Here is an 8112-nt window from a genome sequence, read left to right as displayed (position 1 = left end):
AATTAAGGTGAAATATAGAGTTCTGTTGTGCTAATTTGATAGTCATTCCTATGCCCTAAGTCATGCATCCTAGGTGTTTGATAAAATGCTTAAGATAGTAGAAATTATGCACTATAGTTTTATTGTGGCTGAAGAGATAAATGCATGCTTTACCCTATTACCAAGAATGACTTCCATGATATTATGTGCATTTTGAATGGTTGAGGGAATGTCCATGAGATTAGTTGATGAAAGTATGACATCTTTATATGCAATTTTATTCATGTACAAGACTATGATAATCATATGCTTCTTGAAATCTCCAAATTAATGTACTATGAATTGTTGATGTTGGTCATGTGTTGGTCATGTGTTCAAGAAGTGTCATGTCCTATCATTTTTATGCTATCGAGTTTTGGGGGTACTTGTACCCGACAAATTAGTTGTGTACCTAGAGATAGTTTCATGTATTCACGATACTCTTTGTCAAGCCATGATTAGTAGAATTCAGTCAGGCATATGACTCAGGAAAACTCAGTAAACTTAGTATCATTCTAGTCTCATTTAGTAATCTCAGTAATATTAGTAGTCTAGTAATTTCAGTGATCTCAGTATTCATTAATCTTGGTAACATCAGTATTCCCAAAAATACCCTTAACTTCAGTACTCTCCGTCAGTCCTCAGATTAGGTAGTATTCTGTCAGTCAACAAAACTCAGTGAACTCATTTTAGCTCCACTAAAAAATACCAATAGTATCAGTTCAGTTAATCAGTTCAATGTCTATTCAGTTGGGAGTAGGAGTCAGCATCGAGTGAACCCAACGATGGGTACTCACCTTTCATTCTATTGAGGGTGTGATCCTTAGAAGAAATCCTTGTGTTCCAAAACTATATAGCCAGCGTAGGTTGAGATGCACCCTACGCGTAGGGATTTATACATCTCATTTGGCTTACCTACCAGGAAGGGTAGACTAAAGAGCTCTTTGTTAGAGGGGTTGTACTCACAACTTATTTTTACCTATGGCACGATATTGACACCCTTCCAGCTGAGGTTACAGGTTGAACCAGACAAGTATTGTTTCAGGGTATGTCGGTTAGATGATTACCTCCAAAAGTCTCAGTTTTAGTCTCAGTCTCAGTAATAGAACTCAGATAGTTCTATAGATTTCAAAACTGTCAGATACAGTCACTTAGTACAGTATGGAACTCAGCTAGTTCCATCAGAACTTCGAATGTCAGATATAGTCACTCAGTATAAGTATACTAGTTATACAAAACTCATGTTATCAATATTCAGACTCAGGACTGTCAGATACAGTCAATCAGATTAGTTCTTAATAATCAAAACTATCAGAAATAAATATTCAGATATAGATATTAGTAAACTCAGGTTTTAGCTTACCCGTAATACATTTAAATCTATATTCCAGTAATAGTAAACTCAGATATCAGTAAATACCTATTATCAGTAGACTCAGTAGTCAGAACTCAGTATTCAGTCCTATCAAGATCTTATTTACAGTTATGTATTCATGCATGTATTTTCACATTCATATTATTTAGTTAGTTAGTATTGTTCATGCATATGAACCCTTTCCATTCAGTCTACTTTACTTGCATACAAGTACATTCAATGTACTAACGTATTTATGCTGTGGTGTTTTATACCATAGGATTAGAAGCACGAGCTCCCGAGCATCCTTAGTAGATCAGACGTTGAGCAACCAAATTAGTAGTGATTCCTCATTATTCAAGGAGAGAATGATCATGATAACTCATTCGCAATCCCAAAATTAAATATGTCATTAGTTCCATTATCAGAATCCTATGATAGGTTATAACCTAGAGTTAGAAGCATAAACTCAGGATTTTAGTTGTAGTAGAGTTGGGGTAACATTATTCAGGTAGAATAGATTATGTATTCATGAGAATAGATATACCAGAGTAAATAAGTAGGCTTTAATAATGCAAGCTAGCACTTAATTTATTAATTTGATACTAAGTATAAAGGAGCGGATGTGAATTAGGTGACGTGCTATTAGTAGTCTATGAAGAAACAGAAGAAGCAAATGTGTTTAGTAGGGTAAATATTTGTCGAATAGAGTATTAGTAGGTGATAATGATTGCAGTTTAGTTCAGAGTTTAGTAAAGCATTTATAGACTTGTGATGATGGCTTAAAGCTAAGGTGGGAATGATAGATTAAGTGACCAAGTAGGATCTCAGATCCTACTATTAGTGCCAGTACATATGGAAAAGTAGTAAGGGGAAAATGATTCCCCGACCCATTCTTATCTCAGTGTAGAGTCTCGTACCCCAGTCAGCATGATGCCTACGTATGCTTCACATTTAAGTTCTATGAACATAACTTATATTTGCATGGTTTGCAAAGAATCATGTACATTCCTGTCCCCATCATAAGGAGTTCAGTTCTACTCCCCTCAGTAATGCAAAGCATGTCCCACGAATACAGAAAACTCCAAACTCAGCTCATGCAACTCATGACTCAGGAACACATATCATGCTTTATGGTATACTCAGCTTCCATGGCTTATGCTACTCCACTACTGTTCCGTTAAATTCAGATGAAGTTATGCATATCCTCAGTTTAGACCTCTTGGTAAATCCATGATGTTTATATTCTATTTCTCAAGTGTCATTCATGTGTCAAGTTCAGTTAGTATCGATACATGTTTCAGGTCCTCCTGATTAAATCCTTTAGTAAGCTCTCCATATGAAAATAGTGTGGTGATGAGCAGTCACTTAGATGAAAGAGAGTAATATTTCATGATTAAGGGAAGATTGTTGCATGTTTATTTTATGTTAGGGAGTAATGATGAAGATAGGCTTGAATTTTATGTTAGTGTGCCAGTAAAGGGCTAGAAAGAGGTTGTAATTAGAAGTTAGAAAAGTAAAGAGTATGAGTTAGACTATACATTCAGATCCTCGACTTATGTCAGTCATCACTACGTGGCTATCAAAAAATTCAGTTGCCATGTCAGTTACACTTTTAGTGTTCAAAACTTTAAAATTAATGTTCATTCTTAGAATTCAGTACTTTGGTACAAGTCTAAACCTTAGTTATCAGAAACTAGTATTCAGTCCCTGCTACAGTCTTAGTTACAGTTACAGTCTCAATTACCATCTTATCTATATTCTCAGTCCCAGTTCTAGTTTAGTAATAAGGTTGGTAACTCAATTCTGTTTTAAGTTTACTCAACCATAGGATAAAGTTATTAGCTAGTCAGTTGTCAGCCTTCTAGTACCTCAATTTACAAGACTATTCTAGAATCATATTATACTCCTGGTGTTGCATTCTCAAATAATAAAATTACCATTAATTCATACACAGTTATCTCATGTCACCCAGTCATTTCTTATCTCCTAAGCATAATGCTCTGCAGTTACAGACTAGCAATTTAAGACTAAGTACAATTTTGTCTTGCAGACCCAGTATTCATCTATTAATAATTTACTTAATTAGATAAGTTAGTATATTTAGGCATTCGTGCTCAGGGCTTATGTAAATATTTTCAGTTGTCTCGGATAATGAAGAAGTGCTCCAGTTAAGTATAAATTTCCAGTTTAGAAATCAGGCACGACGTTTGTATGGTATGGTTTCCTAACTTTTCACCTAGTCTTACTATTAGAAATCTCAGGAACATAACTATTCCAAGATGGAAAGTCCGAGTAGTTTTGAGATCAGGTCAGCTCATGTATCATGCCTTAGTTTCAGATCCCAGATATTATGATTCATTTTATAGGTGCCCTGTGCATCACCCAATTTTCCTCAGTGAACCCCCAAACGTTCAAGAAAAAAACAACCCATTTTTTTTCACGTAACAAATCTAGTTTGAAGTAGTGGGTACCCATAGGTTGACCCTCTAGCTCTAATCTTGGTCGTATGTCATGTGTTCAACGTACTAAGTTCTAATCATGATATTCAACTTTTGTATCATGTTCCAGACCCAGTTACGTTCTCATGTTTACGACCATACATATTTAGTAATTAAGCTCAGACTTAACCCAAGGTAATAGCTTTTCTCTAGCTTATCCAGTTGCATGTCCCGATTTCAGTTACAAATATGTATTCAGTTCAATGCTCAGTTTTTATTTCAAACTTAATATATTTACCCTTATATGTTCAGTCACATGTTCATGAGTCGAGTCATTCATGTATTCACACATCAGATATGCGTGATCATTTTATCTATACTTTTAGTCATGCATTTATTTATTATCTCAGTATAAAATCATGCATCAGGTATGCATACTCAATATGAATCTTAGTAATGTCAATCATGTAGTCATGTTTCAGTTGTTCATATTTTCTATGTACTTTAGTTTATTATTTCTCCCACCTCAGTCAGTCTCATTCGAGTATGAATGTTACTAAGAAGGAGATGTTGTAAAACCCCGTACTTCTACCTGGCTTAAATTCATCCCAAAAATATCAATGACCTGTTTCAAAGATGAATCCTCTTTTATACATATGGTATTTTCAAGACTTTTTGTGTCTCAGTGCGATACCATTGTGTCGCGGTTAACTTCTAGGTCCAATCCAGTATTGTAACATAATTTTACTATGTCGCGTCTTCACCACAGCTCCCAGTTGGCAATTTTCAGTGACACGGCGCGATAGCGCCGCGTTACACCAGCCTGTCAAATTGGGAAATTTTCTCATAAATAAAATACGTGTCGAAGGATTAAAAGGGTCAATTTATCAACCCTATAGAAACCCAATAACACATTATTTATCCTTATTTCACCCAAAATATATAGTTTCTCTCAAATTTCTCTCAAGAACAGGCTAGGGTTTTCAATTGGGGATTCAAATTCAAGACTCGTTTTAAAAAGTCTCTACATTAATCTTTATAGAATCAAGAACTAAGGTATGGACAGAGTTCATTCATGGATTTATTTCATACATGAAGCCCAAGAATCAAGTTTTAAATCTTGTATTGGGAATATTTTGTTGTGTGTTGATTATGTTCATTTGATTTTGATTTTATGATTCCTAAGTTAGAATCTTTTTGTGATGTTCATGAACCTATAATTTTATGTGGTCTGAAACATGTGAAATTAAGTTGAAATATGGACTTTTATTGTGTGAATATGATATTCATTCCTTTGCCTTAATTCATGCATCCTAGGTGTTTGATAAAATGCATAAAAGAATAAAAATTATGTACTATAATTTAATTGTGGCCCAAGAGATAAATGCATACTTTACCCTATGACCAAGAATGACTTCCATGATATTATGTACATTATGAATGGATTAGGAGATGTCCATGAGATTAGGTTGATGAAAGTTTGACATGTTTATATGCAATTCCATTCATGTACAAAACTATGATAACCATGTACTTCATGAAATCCCCATATTCATGTATTATGAATTGTTGATGTTGGTCATATGTTCAAGAAGTGTCATGTCCTATTAGTTTTATACTATTGAGTCCTGAGGATACTTGTACCCAATAAATTAGTTGTGTGCCTAGAGCCAGTTTCATGTTTTCACGATACTCTCTGTCAAGCCATATAAGTAGAATTCAGTCAGTCATGTGACTGAGGAAAATTCAGTAAACTCAGTATCAGTCCAGTCTTATTAAGTAATCTCAGTAATCTTAGTAGTCTAGTAATTTCAGTGACCTTAGTAATTAATAATCTCGATAATATTAGTATTCCAAAAAATACACATAACTTCAGTACTCTCCGTCAATCCTCAGATCTTTGTAGCATTATTTCAGTCAATGGAACTCAGTGAACTCAGTTTAGCTTTGCTAAAAAATACCATTGGTATCAGTTCAGTTTAGTTCAGTTAATCAATTCAGTGTCTATTCCGTTGGGAGTAGAATTCATCACTAAGTAAACCCAAGGATGGGTACTTACCTGTTATTCAGAGGAGGGTGTAATATTTAGAAGAAATCCTTGTGTTCCAGAACTACGTAGCTAGCATAGGTTTAGATACACCCTACGCGTAGGGATTTATACAACTCATTTGGGTTACCTACTAAGAGGGGTTGACGGAAGAGCTCGCTGTCCGAGAGAATACGCTCACATCTTGTCTTTACCTATGGCATGGTATTGACACCCTTTTAGCTGGGGTTATATATTGGACCCTACTATTTTAGTTTTGGGGCATGTCAGTTAGATGATTAGCTCCCATAATCTCAGCTTTAGTCTCAGTCTTAGTAATAGAACTCAGATAGTTCTACAAATTTTAGGACTGTCACACACAGTCAATCAGTACAGTTTGGAGCTCAGCTAGTTCCATTAGAACTTAGACATTCAGATACAGTTGCTCAGTATTAGTATACTAGTTATAGGAAACTAATCTTATCATTATTCAGACTCAAGACTGTCCGATACAGTCAATTAGACCAGTTCTTCATAATCAGAACTATTAAAAACAAATATTAAGATATCCATATCAGTAAACTCAGTTTTCAGCACACCAGTAATATAGTTAAATCTGTATTCTAGTAATAGTAGACTCAGATATTAGTAAATCCTTATTATCAGTAGACTCAGTAGTCAAAACTCAGTATTCTATTCTATCACAATCTCGGTAACAGTTACGTATTCATGCATGTATTCTCACATTTATATTATTCAGTCAGTTAGTATGGTTCATACATATGAACCCTTTCCATTCAGCCTACCTCACTTTCATACCAGTAAATTCAAAGTACTAATGCATTTGTGGTATGGTTTTTTATACCATAGTTTTAGAAGCACGGGCTCCCAAGCGTCCTTAATAGATCAGACGTTCAGCAGCCAGACTGGCAGTGAGTCCTCATCATTCAAGGATAGCATGATTATTTTATTACTTTATCATTTCAGTGGTTTGGAGTTAGTTGGGGACATATCCCATCAATAACACAATTCTCAGACATTTTAAAGTCTTTTAGAGTACAACATGTTTCACACAGTTTTATTTCAATTTTGGGTATTGTTATACCCCATTTCAGGCATTGTTTTATATTCAGTATTAGTTAAGTTTTGAACCTTATGGTTTTGCAGCTTTTATGTATTCTGCATATTTATAATATATTTTTCAGTTGTTAGTTAGAGTTATCAGTCGTGGGCTAATTTGTGGTCCTTCTAGGTTATAGGCACCATGTAGCATTTTGAGTACCAGATTTGGGGCATTACAAACTTAGTATCAAAGCCTAAGGTTGAACGGTATCCTTGGAAGTCTAAAAACCACATCTAGTAGAGTCTTGTGCATCGATGTGTTGTGCACCACACTTATAGACTGGAGGCTATGAGATGTTTTAGGAACAATTTTCCTTCTTTCATGTCTTAGGTCGTGCTATAGAAAGGTTCTTTAAAAAACTTATGTCGATTCTCCTTACACTTCACTTATGTAATTTTCACAATACTTTTAAGGTAATAGAAATGGTGAATCTCAAAGTCCTAGAGATACGGCTATCTCAAACAATCCCCATAGATAGTTAGTATGGGATTGCCCACAGGATCAAAAGTATCCCATCAGTTCAGCTATGTTCATAAGTTGTACAGATCTCATTCATGATCATGATAACTCATTTGCAAACCTAAAAGTAGATATGTCATTAGATCCCTTCTCAGAATTCTATGATAGGTTATAACCTAGAGTTAGAAGCATGAACTCAAGAGTTTAGCAGTAGTAGAGCTGGGATAACATTATCCAGGTTAAACAAATTATGTATTCAAGGGCATAGATGTACCAGAGTAAATAAGTAGGCTTGAACAGTGCAAGTTAGCACTTAAGTTATTAATATGATACTAAGTATGAAGGTGTGGATGTGAATTAGGTAACGTGGTATTACTTGTGTATAAAGAAACAGAAGTAGATAATGTGTTTAGTAGCATAAGCATTTGTCGAACAGAGTATTAGTAAGTGACAATGATAATAGTTTAGTTCAAAGTTTAACAAAGTATTCCCAGACTTATGATGATGGCTTAAAGCTAAGGTAGGAATGATAGATAAAGTGACTGAGTAGGCTCTCAGATCTTAATATTAGCGCTAGTACGTATAGAAAAGCAGTAAAGGGAAGACGATTCCCTGATCCATTCTTATCTCAATGTAGAGTCGCGTACCCCAGTCAGCATGATGCCTACGCAGTCTTCACATCTTATTTCCA

This window comes from Capsicum annuum, chromosome 4 (genome assembly GCF_002878395.1).
Source record: "Capsicum annuum cultivar UCD-10X-F1 chromosome 4, UCD10Xv1.1, whole genome shotgun sequence".
Lineage (NCBI taxonomy): Eukaryota > Viridiplantae > Streptophyta > Magnoliopsida > Solanales > Solanaceae > Capsicum > Capsicum annuum.
This window is presented reverse-complemented; position numbering follows the sequence as displayed.